This window comes from Calidris pugnax, unplaced genomic scaffold (assembly GCF_001431845.1).
Source record: "Calidris pugnax isolate Ruff unplaced genomic scaffold, ASM143184v1 scaffold2, whole genome shotgun sequence".
In the NCBI taxonomy this organism is placed as follows: Eukaryota; Metazoa; Chordata; class Aves; order Charadriiformes; family Scolopacidae; genus Calidris; species Calidris pugnax.
In genome coordinates, this window is record NW_015090766.1 from 1,384,257 (window position 1) to 1,391,718 (window position 7,462).

General features: G+C 42.4%; 1 protein-coding gene across 1 annotated transcript in view; it reads right to left on the bottom strand.

Annotated features, from left to right (window-relative positions):
• AGTPBP1 (ATP/GTP binding protein 1) overlaps positions 1–7,461 on the bottom strand; it is a 76,617-nt gene extending 69,156 nt beyond the window's left edge. The window contains exon 1 of the mRNA XM_014936435.1: positions 7,444–7,461. The gene's annotated coding sequence lies outside the window, so the exon portion shown is untranslated. The remainder of the gene's footprint in view (positions 1–7,443) is intronic.
• Between the last annotated feature and the right edge of the window lies 1 nt (position 7,462).

Consider the following 7,462-nt stretch of genomic DNA (forward strand, 5'->3'; position numbering starts at 1 on the left):
CCTCCGCCCCCGGGACTCGCGCAGGCGCCACCGCCGGCGGGGGGAGCGCGGTGTCCGGCCTACGCCACAGCGCTGCGCCGCCCCGGCGGCCGAGCAACGGAGCGGAGCTCGGGCGGCGGCGGGGGGAAGGCTGGAAGGCCTTCACCTGGGATGCCTTCTCCCGGCCCGCGCTGCCGCCGGCCTTCCCTACGGCCACCGAGGCGCCGCGCCGGCGGGCAGGGCCGGGAGGAGGAGGAGGGTGCGAGCTGCCTCAGGCAGCGGCTGCAGGGAGCGGGGGAACCAGCGTGACAGAGTCCCGTGGATCTGCCTCGCCGGTAGCGGCAGCCGTGACACCGGGCGCCGTGACCCCGCGGTGCTTCCCCCGCCCGGCCCCGGTGTCTCGTTGGATGAGTGCCGGCAGCTGCAGCGAGGGCACGGATCCCGCTGCCCAGGGCTCTGGGGAGGCACTGGAGGAAGTGGAAAAACTCCGGTTATTCAGGTGTAAAAGCTAAAGGTTTCATCCTTTTTCTCCCTTCCTTCCACTTCAGATCTTAGCCAAAGGGAAATACTACCTCATACACTTAAACGCCATTAAGTTTTATGGCAAATTAACCTCTTACGTGGCCGGTTTTGAGCCACTCGGTATCACTAGTGACTTCCAGAAGCCGGCAATTTAATCACTGTCCCTGAGACGTGTTAATCTCTAACAACCAAGAAGTAACATTTCCTTTTTCAAGAAGTCCCTCAAATGAAGAAAGGAAACTCCTAAGAGAAGTCCGAGGTCAAATCCTTATACTGATAGTTTACAAAACTTACAAAGGAGAAGCAGGCCTTCAGTGAAGGCTGGTAAATTGAGATCCAGTTCAAATCCCATTTCTACCAATAATAGCCAATGACCAAGGCACAATCCCTCATAGAAATACACAAGGTTCATTTCCCGGTAACAGTGTGTAACCATGGAGCTACCTATTCTAATTCTTACTCAGTGAAAAGTAGATTTCAGTTCCTTTAAATTGTACACACTTCTATTCATCTTGCCTTTCAAAATACGTACACCTGGCTACACCACTTGCAACTACTGTCTTACACACTGTAATCGGTGTGTAAACGGGAACTAAGATATCCACGACTCTTCTACTGCTTAGAAAGCAGCTGTGCTTTTTTGGGTGACCGTTGGTAACTCCTTAGGGCTGATGCACCTGAGGAACTGTTTACAGTGACGGCTTGTTACTCCGTTAACTCAGATGAAGAGTGTTAGGAAGGTAAGTTCTGCTCGTCCTCCATGCAGAGACCCAGGGGTGATCTGTGCAGAGAACATACATCTGTACATTCCTGACACAGAACAGCGCTGCTTTACTGACAGGTCAGCAGTAACAACAGAAGTTGGGAGTAGGGGACTGTTCTGCCTAACTACGACAGGCACGAGGTCCCAGCCTTCCGTTCTGGGTCTGGTTCAATACAGTGTGTCTCGCTAACTAGCGTCGGCCAATTGGTAACCATTAAATCAGGAAAGTCAACTAGAGTTTTGGTGGAGTTAAGTTTAAAGTGGTATAACAGATTCTGTAGTCCATTATCATACAACTTACTCATAAACGCTTGATTACATTTTCTTAAGCCCCCTCCCCACCATATTAACATGAATGGATAAAGTGATAAAGGCCTATAACTAGTTGTCCTTGATTTTATTGTCCACTTGGTCTTTCTCCAGCAAATAATTCAACATTAGTTATGCTTCCTGGAACTTGTAAACCTATGGATTGTGATCAGAAAATACACATGTATTTGGAAGCAAGATTCCTCTCTCTCCAACCTTACAGGTTTTGAATCATCTAGCGTCAACAAGAAGAATGCAGATAATCAGAATGCAGGAATCTACCAGTGCATTAGCAAGCAGTAGGAACAGTCCCACTTGTTCCATAACAGCAGTCACATTGGACGATGATTAAGAGACAGTACTTTGAAAACAGCAAAAAGTACAGCTACAAGTTTTCTGTGAAGTTCTATTAATAGAATTTTTTAAATGCGTAACTTTGTCTAAAGCAAAGCAGAAGATGTGGAACAAACTCAAGTATGACTCAGGCGAAGACAAAAATAGCGTCAGGCAGGCTCTGGCAAGTAAAGAGCAAACAAGGGGGGTGTAGATAAAAATCTCAGATTTTTTAAAACTGAAGTCAAGGTCAGTTTACTTAAGTTAGTTGAGAATGTTTTAAACAGCTCTGTACGTGTCCTGGCACATGACAAAAATAAATCAGTTAGAAATAGGAGAATTTTCTACTGAAAAAAAACAGGACACAGCAGTAGATCCAATTAATTTAAGACTGCCAAAAAGTGTAATTTTTAAAGTAAACAAACAGTTTTATCAGTTACCGAAACCCATTAACTTTTCTCACTGTTAATGTAAATAAAGAATGCAGAAGATTTGTTTTGGTTTTTCTGCAGTTTTCTTAATTACTTCACCCAAAAGATTGTTCTGTGCAGAACTCCTATTTTTACTAGCAAAATACCTGTTAAAGGCTATTGAATGATTGAACCTAGGTATCTTTTTATTTTGGACAGATAAAGTGATTCCAAGTTTAGAATTTATTTCTACAGAGAACAAGTTTACCTTTAGCAAACTTGACCCTGGTGTACAAATGCAATAGCAGGCCACTGCTGTTCTTATTTACATAATAATTCTCACTGCTTCAGATGCGATTTATTTATATGAGACTGCAGGAATCTGCCCTAGCTTTGTTTGTTTTTCAACACATCATTGTGTGCAGAAGTGATTAGTTTATACATTGAATCTTTTGTAAGGACATACTTAAAAATCATGTTAAACAGAATACAATTATAAACGTTTATCTGATGCTATGAAGTTAATATAACAGTTCATTACTCTTTTGATTCCACAAAATTTTACATTTCAAGTAAAATCTTAACAGGCACACAAGACTACTGCAAACAATTAACATTTTATTTAGCCGGAGACAATCATAAATCTGTGGTGTTTTGAAAATAGGGTGATGGTAGATTATATTGCCACTATGTGGAAGCTTCATGGGGAGCGAGGCACTCTTCTCTGAAAATAGCAGCAACAGTAATACTGTCTTGTGGAGCAGAATGGGTTCCACACAAAATTAAGTCTCTGATTTTTATATTTGTAGGGAATTCAGCCACAGGAATCTAATTCCTAACAGGACAATCCAAACACTTAGGAAAAAAGTAACAAATATATGTCAATCTACACACAGTGTGGAAAGGCAAGGACATGAGAGGTGTCCAGTACCACAAGCATTTAGTGTTTTTGACAAGGCAATACAAGCAATGAATTGAGTAACATATTGCTGATGTTTATGCAGACACAAGTTTTCAGACAAATGCAGGCTCCCCACTTCCAGCTGCATGTTTATAGTCTGTGAAATTAACACTTACTCCTATGGAAACAGAGCGCCATGACTTCCACGACCAGACCGTACAGCTAAAATAATCACAAATAATTTTAAAAATTCATGGTTATCCCCCCTGGGAGCAGGAAAAGCAAGAAGAGTAAGAGAAAGCTCTTCAAAATACTGTAATGGGTAGCAATCTGTAAGCATTACTAGATCTTATCCTCTTCATTTGTAATTATGACCTGTCTACTCATTGTTTACTATTAAATCTTAACCTGCTCTAGTTAAATCTGCCTTGCCTGTTTCTATACTCCTACGTACTGAACATATCCAGTCAGTTCTAGATAATGAACATAGCTACCAGCTCTCCTTAACTCTGAAAAACAATCACTCTCTTATTTGAAAGCCAACACTTGTCTCTACATACACACTGGATAATCTGTTTTTGGCTCTTTATCTCTAGATATGTCATTCCTCCCTAACCATTAGAACACTTGGTACTTTTCCAACATAGCCTCTGTTCTTTTTCACCTTTGAGAAGATCTTTTGTACTCTGTTAAGTGTGTGTTTCAATGCATACAAAAGCATTTCAGTTCAACTTCACATCTGTGGTTCATTGGTGGCTATTGCTTTTGTAGTACTACAAATGAAATATCTCATCGATATTCTTTGCACAGAGTAATTCAGAATGTACAGATTTGTACCCTGGTGGATATTTTAATACACATCTTCTGGAGATTGAGGGTGGGAAGGAGTGGGTGTTGTTGCTCAGGGCAGGAAGGGGACAAGTGGTGCACCACGTTTCAAAAGCTCATACCAAGTCAGCCATTTATTTCCATATTCCTAGTGACAATCACATTTAATTTATATATGCAATTTTTGTATTTATTCAAACAAACAAAAAAACCCAACACCATAAGAGTGAATCACATGAGTTTCAGTCAAACAAGAATCTACATACTCTCAGTTTAAAAAAAAAAAAAATATTCATGCATATTCTTTAATTTGTGCACTAAGGACAGTATGTTGCAACTTCCTCATATCCTGACTACTATCACAGGTATTTTTAGCTACATCAGTGCACCAGATTTCGACAGCTTACATTAGGATAAAGCTGTTAGCGAAGAAGAAGCAACTGGGGCAGTTTTTCAGGTTGTTTTGTTTTTAAACAGGCCCTTAATCTGGAATAGCCTGTGTAAATTCCTTAAAACAGGCACATTAAAGAACAGCAAGAATTAAAATAGACTTTGGCCCAGCTGAAGGTCATCTTCTATTTATGAAAGTATTTGCATAGTTTCATGTATCTCCATTTTCCTTTTCTCCCTGCACCAATTACTTCCACTAACAAGGGCATCCAAAGCAATGGTGAATTCCTGAGAAAACAGCTGTATGTGAAGCAAGGCAAAAGGTAAACAATAATCCTCAAAAATGATTATGAGATACCTACTTCAGAGGGGAACCTAACTGAAACTAACTTGCAGCAGGTGACCCCTCTTCCCACAACAGACTTAAGACTCTGGAGGGAGCGGAAGGTTTTCTGTGTTATTCAGAAAATGATAAACAACTGATGTGATTTTGTACAAACAGGTCCATGTGTAACTCTACACTTAAGATTCTTGATCCTTACAGCAAACAAGGGAGACTTATCTTTTAAAGCTGCTTCCATTTATTTAGCATGTTTTAAGAATAGCACCCAGAGCATGAGGAGAATACATTATAAACAGACAAAACTTACTGGTAAATTATGTTTTTCCATTTGATTTAATTAACCTTTGTGCAATAGTACCTCAAAGACTGCAGACGCCTTTTTGCTTATGCCAGTCAAAATTCTTTTTACATGATTTTTTTTTCTTATGCCGAACAGTAGAAGGCAAGTTTGCTCATTTCTCAAGTATCCTTAAAAAAATTGTAATGCTTTAGTATGAGTTTCTGCAGTGTAAAAATAGACAGTCTTTATTGCAAATTCATACAAAATACATCAGTACTTTCAAAATTAATGTAACATCATTTTAGAAAGACAAAAATAGCAGGCAGTCAATTGACGACTCCCTAAACTGGTATATGCTTAGCTGAAGTCTTCTTAAACAAAGCAACCTATTTAAGTCAAGTATATGATGACATGTTCCTACTGCATTACAGGATCAAAGGTCCTTCGTAATTAACACTGAAGCAAGTTCTTCGTAATTCTTATGGTTAATCTACTCCAAGGATAAAGCACACAACATGTTCTGGACACCACCAAGAATTATCTGGAGGTTGCTTTGCTTTTCTGTTTTCCTTAACATTGAGAACTACTACTGAGGATCCTAAAACTATGTGCTTGACTAAGAAAAATACCTTTATATTATACAACAAGGCATTTTAAATACTAGTAACTTTCATAATGCGTCCCCCAAAAAATAGCTGTGTATGTAGAACATAAAAGTATGTAAAAAGCAATTTCATTTCTCTGCATGTTGCCATGAGACCATCACAAGTACCATAAGTTAGATCAGTCCTTCACAACGCTCTATAAGTGCGCTTCATTGTACTGTATCAGGTTGAAGTACTTCAATGTTCTCAAGACAAAGGATTTCAATTTAGGGATTTGTTTCGCAGCGAAGATGTATTAACTTTTGAAACTGCTACAGTCATTTCACACACACATAACCAACCTGAACGTGCTGTTCATTTTTGATGCCTGGTATTTTTGCCAAGAGAAATGATAATCGCTTAAAGTTAATTAGGATGCATCCATTGGTCTACTAAGAACTAGACTGAGATCACCAGGATTACTTCACAAAAGCCAGCTTGTAATTGCTACCATTCAGTCTGTGCAGAAACACAAATAGGTGTTTGCTAACAGAAGCATCTGTGACAAACTTCAAACATACTGCTCTTTCAGAAACTAATTTTCATTAAATATCGGGGGCGGGGAGGGTTGTCTGTTTCATAGTTAAGTGATTATTAGAGAATATTACATAGGCTACAACCCTTTTCTCTTGAAATTGAAAATGGAATTCCCCAGAAAATCAAGTCTTCTCTACAGAGCAGAGTGCTGGACAGAAGATGCTGTCAGCTTTCATTTACAGAAGTTTTAACCATCGGGTTCAACAATCGTGATCTGCTCTTTGCCTCCATAATCTTAAGATCCTTACAAGATCTCTATTATATAGAGTTGCCTATCACCCTTGGAATTACATACAGTGTAGCTGTGAACCACCAGACATTTCAACAGCCATTGAACTACAAACCATTCTTTCTCAATGAAGTAGGCGCTGGTTCAACGGGAACTCACAAGAGTTGTCTTCTCTTGCTATTCCCCCAAGTACAAACGCTCTGTACTCCAAGCAGAGTGAGTAGAAAGGGTGATGGATGAAGTTTGCATTTTCACTTTAAAATCTAACTACTTCCTCATAACCTTGGATGCAAAATCTACTGAAACTAGCCCCTATTTGGTTAGTAAAGCACACATCAGCCACTTTTCCATGGGTGATCTTCGCCAGACACACCGGAAGCGTCCAGTTTGTGCATTTTGGAAAAAACAAAAGATCAAAGTCAGGGCATCCTAGGTAACCTGGTTTCCCCCCGAGGGAGAGACAATCAGCACACGGGAGTAACCTCTGCAGAAACGGAGCTACCTCGTCTCCAGCAGACAGGCTCCGCTGAACCGGAGCGGGCGAAAGGAAGGAAAGCAAACAGCCGACACAGAAGGGGAGGGGGGGGAAGGGGAAAATCCCCTCAGGCCAGCTTTCAACCCCGCACCTCACACTCGGCGAAACGCCGGCACCACCCGGCCCCCCAGCCCCGCCGCCAGCGCCGCACCAAGGGAAGGGAAGGGAAGGGTCCTGCCGGGCAGCGCCAGGCGCCGCGCTCCTGCCTGGCAACCGGCTCCATGGCCCCCCGACGCCATTCGGGACAGGCCGCCGAGCGGTAGGGCCCGTCCATCCCGCCCGCCGCCGGTCTCTGCGCTCCGCCAGGCCTCAGGCCCCGTCTGCCTTCCTCACAACCCGAGCCGGGCCTACTCGGGCCCCTGCTCTGCACAGAGCCCCGCGGCTCCCCCCACGGCCTTTCCACGCAACACGGGGCCCAGGACACCCTCACCAGCACCGACCTCAGCGGAGCCGCCACCC